Genomic DNA, 7443 nt, shown 5'->3' with positions numbered 1-7443 from the left:
CGAGACAGACTTTGACACTTGGCGTTCTGATGTGGACTTACTCAAGAAAGATGCTTCAATCTCTGACTTTGATAAGAAAGATACTAGAAAGTCTTCTTACTCCAGCCTCTTACGTCATCACGCATCTCGATCCTGCAGCTCCACCTACAGCTCACCTGCAGTTACTGGACTCTGCTTCGGAACCATGGAGGATGGTGAGGAACTGTTTGTTCGCGTCATGAACACTTTACAGGATCAGGGAGAGAAACCTTCTGCGTACCTACAGCGGCCTCAGGTGGCTTTAAACCTCACTGTGCAGAGAGGGGGAGTGAAAAGGGAGGAGGTGGACCGACATCTTCTTAAACAACTCTGCAGGGGTTGCTGGAACGAGGGTCTGCTTACTGAACTCCTGCTGGAGCATACGAAAAACAACCCTCCACCATTTGCAGAGCTGCTGATGCTGTTGCGTACCGCAGAGGAATGACAAGAAACTAAATCCAATAGAATGAGGCACCATCTGAGTGTCACTAGGCAAAAAGCTTTCTCACAAGTACAAGTTGTACATGAGGCCTGCGACATCAGTGCCAACACTGATTCCAAAGACATGAGTGAGCTGAAAAAACAAGTAGCTGACTTAAAGAATCAGATAGCCATGCTAATGGGATTTAGGCAACCCGTTACCAAGAGAGACTCAAAGAAAAGGCCTGAACTTAAAAAACCTGACCAGGCAAACACAGTGATTCCCGCACAGACCACATATGACACTCCCACTCCGAAGCCAAAGCCCTGGTATTGCTTCTGTTGTGGGGAGGACGTTCATCTGGCGGCCACTTGTGAGTCTGATTCCAATCTCGACCTTGTAGCTGCAAAAAGAAAAGAGCTTAGAGTGAGACGACAGGTGTGGGAGAGGCGAAACAGTTGTATAGTGCATTTAAACTGAAACCAGTGCCTGTCATGGGGCAGACGGGAACTGCAGCGAGTCACAAACGTCCCGGTGAAACTAAGCTTAGACTAATTGCCAAGAAACAAGCCTTACTAAAGTCTCACACTCAAGTGAATCACTTCAAACTACCAAAGGGGTTGGTAGGTGCAAAGAGCACTGCTCAGATCAAAATAGAAGGGGAGGATGTCAGTTGTTTATTAGACACAGGCTCCCAAGTCACCACTGTACCCCACTCATTTTACCAGAGTCATCTGTCAAAGCACGACTCTAAAAACCTCTAAAAAGAGTGTAAAACCACTCTTTGAGCCGCTAGAGGTCGAAGAAGCCAATGGTCAATCTGCACCTTATCTAGGATACATTGAGCTCAGTGTCACTTTTCCTAGAGAGTTCCTTGGGGTTGAAGCTGAAGTTCCAACCCTCGCACTGGTAGTTTCAGATATGTGTGCAACTTCGCAGTCACTGAGGTTAATTGGGACTAACACACTGGATGTACTATATGAGACCTATGCTGAGACCACAACTGATGTGCAGCCGCTAACATCACATGGCTACAACGCAGTATTGAAAGTCCTTGAACTGAGACATCAGCAAGACAGAAATGGTAGCATGGGATGGGTTACTATGCATGGCAAAGATTCCCATCTTGTTCCGGCTGGTCAGATGGTGGTGCTAGATGGTTCTGTCACTGTAACTGGCATAATGTCTGAGAAATCTGCTGTGCTTGAACATCTGTCCATATCATCTTTACCAAGCGGATTGCTTGTGAAAACCTGTCTCACTGATGTGCCTGCTAGAGCACCCTGTAAGATCCCAGTGGTACTTACCAATGAGACTGATCATGTCATAATTCCCCAGAAATGTATAATTGGGGAGATTAGTGCCTTCCAGGAAGTGAATACACAGAAATCCAGCACTAATATTAAGTCTAACTTGAGCTTCAACATTGACGGGTCCCCAGTTGATGCCGAGTGGAAAGAGAGAATCGTGCAGAGGTTCCACAGCATGCCCGAGGTCTTTGCATAGAATGACCTTGACATTGGGAGGACTGATAAAGTGAGACACCAGATTAAACTTTCCGATAAGACACCCTTCAAACACCGAGCTGGACCCATCCATCCTAACGACCTGGAGGCAGTCCGTAAGCACCTGCTAGAGCTACAACAAGCTGGAGTTATTTGTGAGACCTCTTCACCCTTCTCTTCTCCTATCATGGTAGTGAGGAAAAGGAATGGGGACGTCCATCTCTTTATTGATTAGAGGAAACTTAACCTTCAGACTATTAAGGATGCTTACGCGCTCCAAATCTGGAAGAGACATTTTCCACCTTGAACGGATCCAGATGGTTCTCAGTTCTTGATCTAAAGTCTGGCTATTACCTGATTGAGGTCAAAGAATCAGACAAACCTAAGATCGCTTTCGTCTGCCTCATCGGATTCTGGGAGTTCAATCGTATGCCGCAAGGTATTATAAACGGCCCAAGCACCTTCCAGTGGCTTATAGAAAAGTGCATGGGAGACATGAATCTTAAAGAGGTCATTGTTTTCCTTGATGATATCATTGTGTTCTCCCAGACGCTCGAAGAACATGAGACTAGGTTAATGAAGGTCTTGAACAGCTTGAAAGAGTACGGGCTAAAACTTTCACCAGAGAAATGCACATTTTTTCAGACCTTAGTGAGATACTTAGGCCATATAGTGTCTCAGAATGGGGTAGAAACAGACCCTGACAAGGTGGAAGCCCTTAAAACCTGGCCAGTACCTCTTGACCTAAAATCGCTAAGGACTTTCCTCGGCACAACATAGACACATCATTAAAGACTGTAAGCATCTTACTGACCTTACCGCAGGTTATCCCCCTCTGCACAAGAGTACTAAACCTAGGACAAAGTCTCTAGTCTCTCGCTGGAAGGTCTATTTAGCCAGACATAATTAACACAAAGGATGTGCTTGTCTTGACCAATCATTTTACTAAGTATGCCATTACTGTGCCAACATCAAACCAGAAAGCCCAAACTGTTGCAAGATGTCTATGGAACAACTTCGTATTGCATTATGGAATTCCAGAATGCTTGCACAGTGACCAAGGTCCTGACTTTGAATCGCATATCATCAAAGAGCTGTGTAAGATAATGGGCATAAACAAAGTTCGTACCACACCCTACCACCCCCATGGTAACCTCGTAGAGCGTTTCAACCGAAAGCTTCTGAGTATGCTCGGTACATTGGCAGCAAAAGACAAGACATGGTGGCATAAATTTGTCAAACCTTTGGTGCATGCATATAACTGCACAAAGAATGAAGTGACAGGGTTCTCACCCTATGAGTTAATGTTTGGCCATCAACCAAGACTACCGGTCGACTTAGCATTTGGCTTACCTGTAAAAGGTGGTGACAACAAAATGCACTCACAGTATGTTCAGAAATTGTAGTCACACTTGGAAGATAGTGTCCCAAAATTCTAAGAAAATACTGGACAAGAACATTGACAGATTCGACCAGCGTGTCACTCCTTCTTTTCTGGAGGTTGGGGACAGAGTGTTAGTCAGAGTAGTTCGCCTCAGAGGTAAACACAAACTTGCTGATAAGTGGGAGACAGATATCCATGTAGTAGTGAAGCAAGCTGGGATTCTCCCCATGTATACCATCCGTCCAGAAAACAAGGAAGGTCCCTTCTGAACAGTCCATCGTGACCTTCTACTTCCTTGTGGTTTTCTCGCAGCTACCGCAGAGGCAGACCAGCTGGTACAACCAAAACCATGGAGACCCCAGACAAGACAGTCTAAGGATCCTGACCCTGAGGAAGATATGCTTGCCTACTCTGACACGGAGAATGATATTATTGTTAATTTGTCCTCAGCCCCACCTACAAGAGAGCCATACAAATTAACTAAAATGTATGAGATTCCCAGACCTGGACATGTTCCAACGTAAACCCACATGTTGATAAGCCTGTGGGTGGTGTTAATTTGCCTGTTGCCTATTCAGTGAGTAATGCTGACTTACCAGTAGATAGCCCAGTAGATGCAAATAACTTATCTGAAACCTCACCGGTTGAGGATACTCCATCTGAGGTTGCTCCAGTGGATGAAGCAGGACCCACTGCTGATTCCCCGGAGAATAAAGAGAATGACTTACTGGACCTGGAAATTGTCTCTGGACCTGGAAATGACTTACCTGTAATGGAGAATGAGCCTGGAATGGAAAAGGAAGCTGAACAGGTGACTGATCATAGCACAGATTCCAGGGCAGCAGAACATGCTGAACCTGATGGAATGGATGTTCCTAGATGTTCGGAAAGACACAGAGTTCCCCCAGAGAGACTACAGTACACTCGGCCGGGAGGGCCCTTGATATCTGTTGTGCAGTCTCTGTTCCACGGCTTGAGTTTAGCCTTCACAGATGACCTACAAGAGACTAGAAATACTGAACCCTACTTGGGGCCCTTTTATTCTTCCAAAGTTGTTTCCAAGAAGCCACACCCATCCACGAGAACGTGAATGAATTCAAGGGGGGAGGGTGTAACCCAGAGGTAAAATAGGCAATAGGTAAAATAAATAAATAAGTTTTGAGTGAAATAAATAGGCACTATGTAAAATAAATAAATAAATAAATAAATCCTGAGAGAAATAAATATGAAATAAATATGTTTATGTACAAGTGATTGTACATTTTATTTGATTACTATATAAAAGCGCGTTATGCTGAAAAGATCGCTTGTTAACTAAAAAGGAGTTTTTTGTAAACCTTGATATCATCCAATAAGAGGGCATATTGTTATTGGGACATTAGCCTGTAAGGTTGAGTGTTACTACATCCCAGCCAATAAAATGGTTAGGCCCGCCTCTCAGCCATTCACGCTAGCGAGGGAGATGGGAAGTGATACCAATGTCAACTGAATCATTGTAGCGGTATAGTGATACTTACTTTGTATTATGAGTGTAAACTACTAACAGTGTGGGATACCACAAGAGAGTCTAACTTGGAGGGCATACTCAAGCTAACGTACCATTCCATTGCACTGGTGAGTTTATGTTCCACTAACCTATATGCTAATGTCCGCCATTTTGTGCCCATTGACCTCAATGTAAACAGGGCTAGCAACCGCACACTGTGCTGCTGTAAGCTAAATGTAAACTAACGGCTAAAGTGTATTATCCCTGTTAACATACTAGAATTATATTTAATGGCTAAACAGGATATTTCATGGTATTCTGGACTGATATCGCTGGTGAGCGGAGTAGCTCCGTTGTTATGTTTTGTAACTGTGTTTTACGTCGAGTGTTAAATTGTGTGTATTAACTGTTGCGCCCTTGAAGCCCAGCGGCCTGTTGAGACACTTATATTAGTGAATGCTAACGGAGAGCTAGTTTTCATGCACTTCGTTCATGCATTTAGGGTTATTAAGTGTATTTTGAATGTGTTTATTGATACTAGCTTTAGCCTATGACAGTAATGTTAATAGTGTTAGCTGTGGGGTAATATTATGTTGACCTATTCCATATAGGTCAGGTTTTATTGTGGGATTCAGATGTTGAGTGATCGCGGTTACTGGTGGAGTCCGGACCAGTGGTGGAGATTCTGGAGATCCTTGGAGAAACTGTTACAGTACTGGATGGCGAGCCAACCCCAATTGATATAGAGCCTGGTTGTAGCTAGGAGGTTACAACCTAGAGACAGTGAGCCAGAGAGCCTTGATCTATTTCCCCTTGGCTCAAGGGGTCCGGTAGAACTGTGTGCACACTGACACTTGTTTTCCCTGGACGAAAACACCCACCTTGCAGTAATCCAATATCGGTGCAATATTGGACTGTGAACTCTTATTTCAATAGACCCGGGTCTAGTCTAATTTGAGTGCACTCACAACTGTACTGAGCTTTTATTATTTTGATATTCTTCTTTTGTATCTTTGGGATCCCACTTTTCCATTTTATTACTTTGCCATTATAGTGCTTTATAGGTTAATAAAAGTATTTTATAATTAATGCAAGATTTTACTGGGAGCCAACGCAGTATTGATAATATCGGTGTGATATGGTCGTATCTTCTAGTTCTAGTTAGGACTCTAGCAGCTGCATTCTGGACTAACTGGAGCTTATTTATATTCCTACTGGAACATCCAGACAGTATGGCATTACAGTAATCTAATCTAGAGGTGACGAATGCATGAACTAGTATTTCCGCATCATGTAGTGACAATATGTTTCTTATTTTAGAAATATTTCTGAGATGAAAGAAGGCTATCCTAGTAATATTATCTACATGAGCATCAAATGATAGGCTGGAGTCAATAATCACTCCAAGGTCTTTAACTGCTGTACATGATGAAACAGAAAGACCATCCAGAGTAACCATGTGATCAGAAAGATTACTTCTAGCTACACGTGGGCCTAATAAAAGTATTTCTGTTTTATCAGAATTAAGTAGAAGGAAGTTAATTAACATCCAATGTCTAATGTCCTTTACACAATCCTCAACTTTACTAAGCTTCTGTCTGTCCTCTGGCTTCGCTGAAACATACAACTGTGTATCATCAGCATAACAGTGGAAGCTAATTCCATGTTTACGAATAATTTGACCTAGGGGTAGCATATATAAAGTAAAGAGCAGTGGGCCTAAAACAGAACCCTGTGGAACTCCAAAAGTAACCTCAGTATGCATGGAGAAGACTTCCTGTCTTGAGTCCTGTTTCGTAACAGTCCTTGGGCCAAACCATTACACATTTGTTTGAGTGATTGAGGATGCACAGCAAATACCTTATTGGTGTGATACTTCATTTATAAATGTAGAGGATATATTTAGCTGAATATTTCTACAAACCTTTCCTCCACTCTTGGCAAGCTCTTTTACTAAAACACAGAATCTGTTTGTGGTGGATACAGAAGAGGCCATATCCTCAGGTGAAAGCAACCAGGGTCATAATTTCACAGAATGTTCCATCACTCAACTGTACAACAGAATTATTTCTCTTTTTAAGAGTTGTTATAATATGAAAGATAAACAACACTGCAATGAAACGGTCATAAGATAAACCTGAATGAACTGTGTCTCTTGTGAAATGTTCAATTGCCATCCTCTGCAGCACAAATGTGCTACCTTTCTTTGGGCAGCCAAAACCTCTGACATTATCTCGAAACTTCTTTGTTAAGCCAGATCTACTTTAGTGTTTGTCAAATAATTTCCTTATGTTGTCATTAGCATTTGCTACTGTAGTCCATGCTTTTGTTGAGAGACCCACCTGAGGAATCTCTTCACTATTTGAGTTAGCACATGTGGTGGTCCATAGAAAAACTTAAGCAAAGTCCCATTAAATGATTCTAATGGAAATGTGGGTGTTGCCCACAGTGGTCCCCAGTTGTGCACACTTGTTCCCAAGTATATCGGATGTCCTGTCTCTGGATGAAGCTCTAATCTACTCCAATTCCAGACTGCTGGGACTACGGCTGCTTCTATGGCCATACAGAATTCCTATAAGTCAATAATTAACTTTTTCACATTATCTCTTGTTACCCAGATGACGATGGG

This window comes from Ictalurus punctatus, chromosome 27 (genome assembly GCF_001660625.3).
Source record: "Ictalurus punctatus breed USDA103 chromosome 27, Coco_2.0, whole genome shotgun sequence".
Taxonomy (NCBI): domain Eukaryota; kingdom Metazoa; phylum Chordata; class Actinopteri; order Siluriformes; family Ictaluridae; genus Ictalurus; species Ictalurus punctatus.
The sequence above is the reverse complement of the archived record's forward strand: the minus strand, read 5'-3'. Positions refer to the sequence as shown.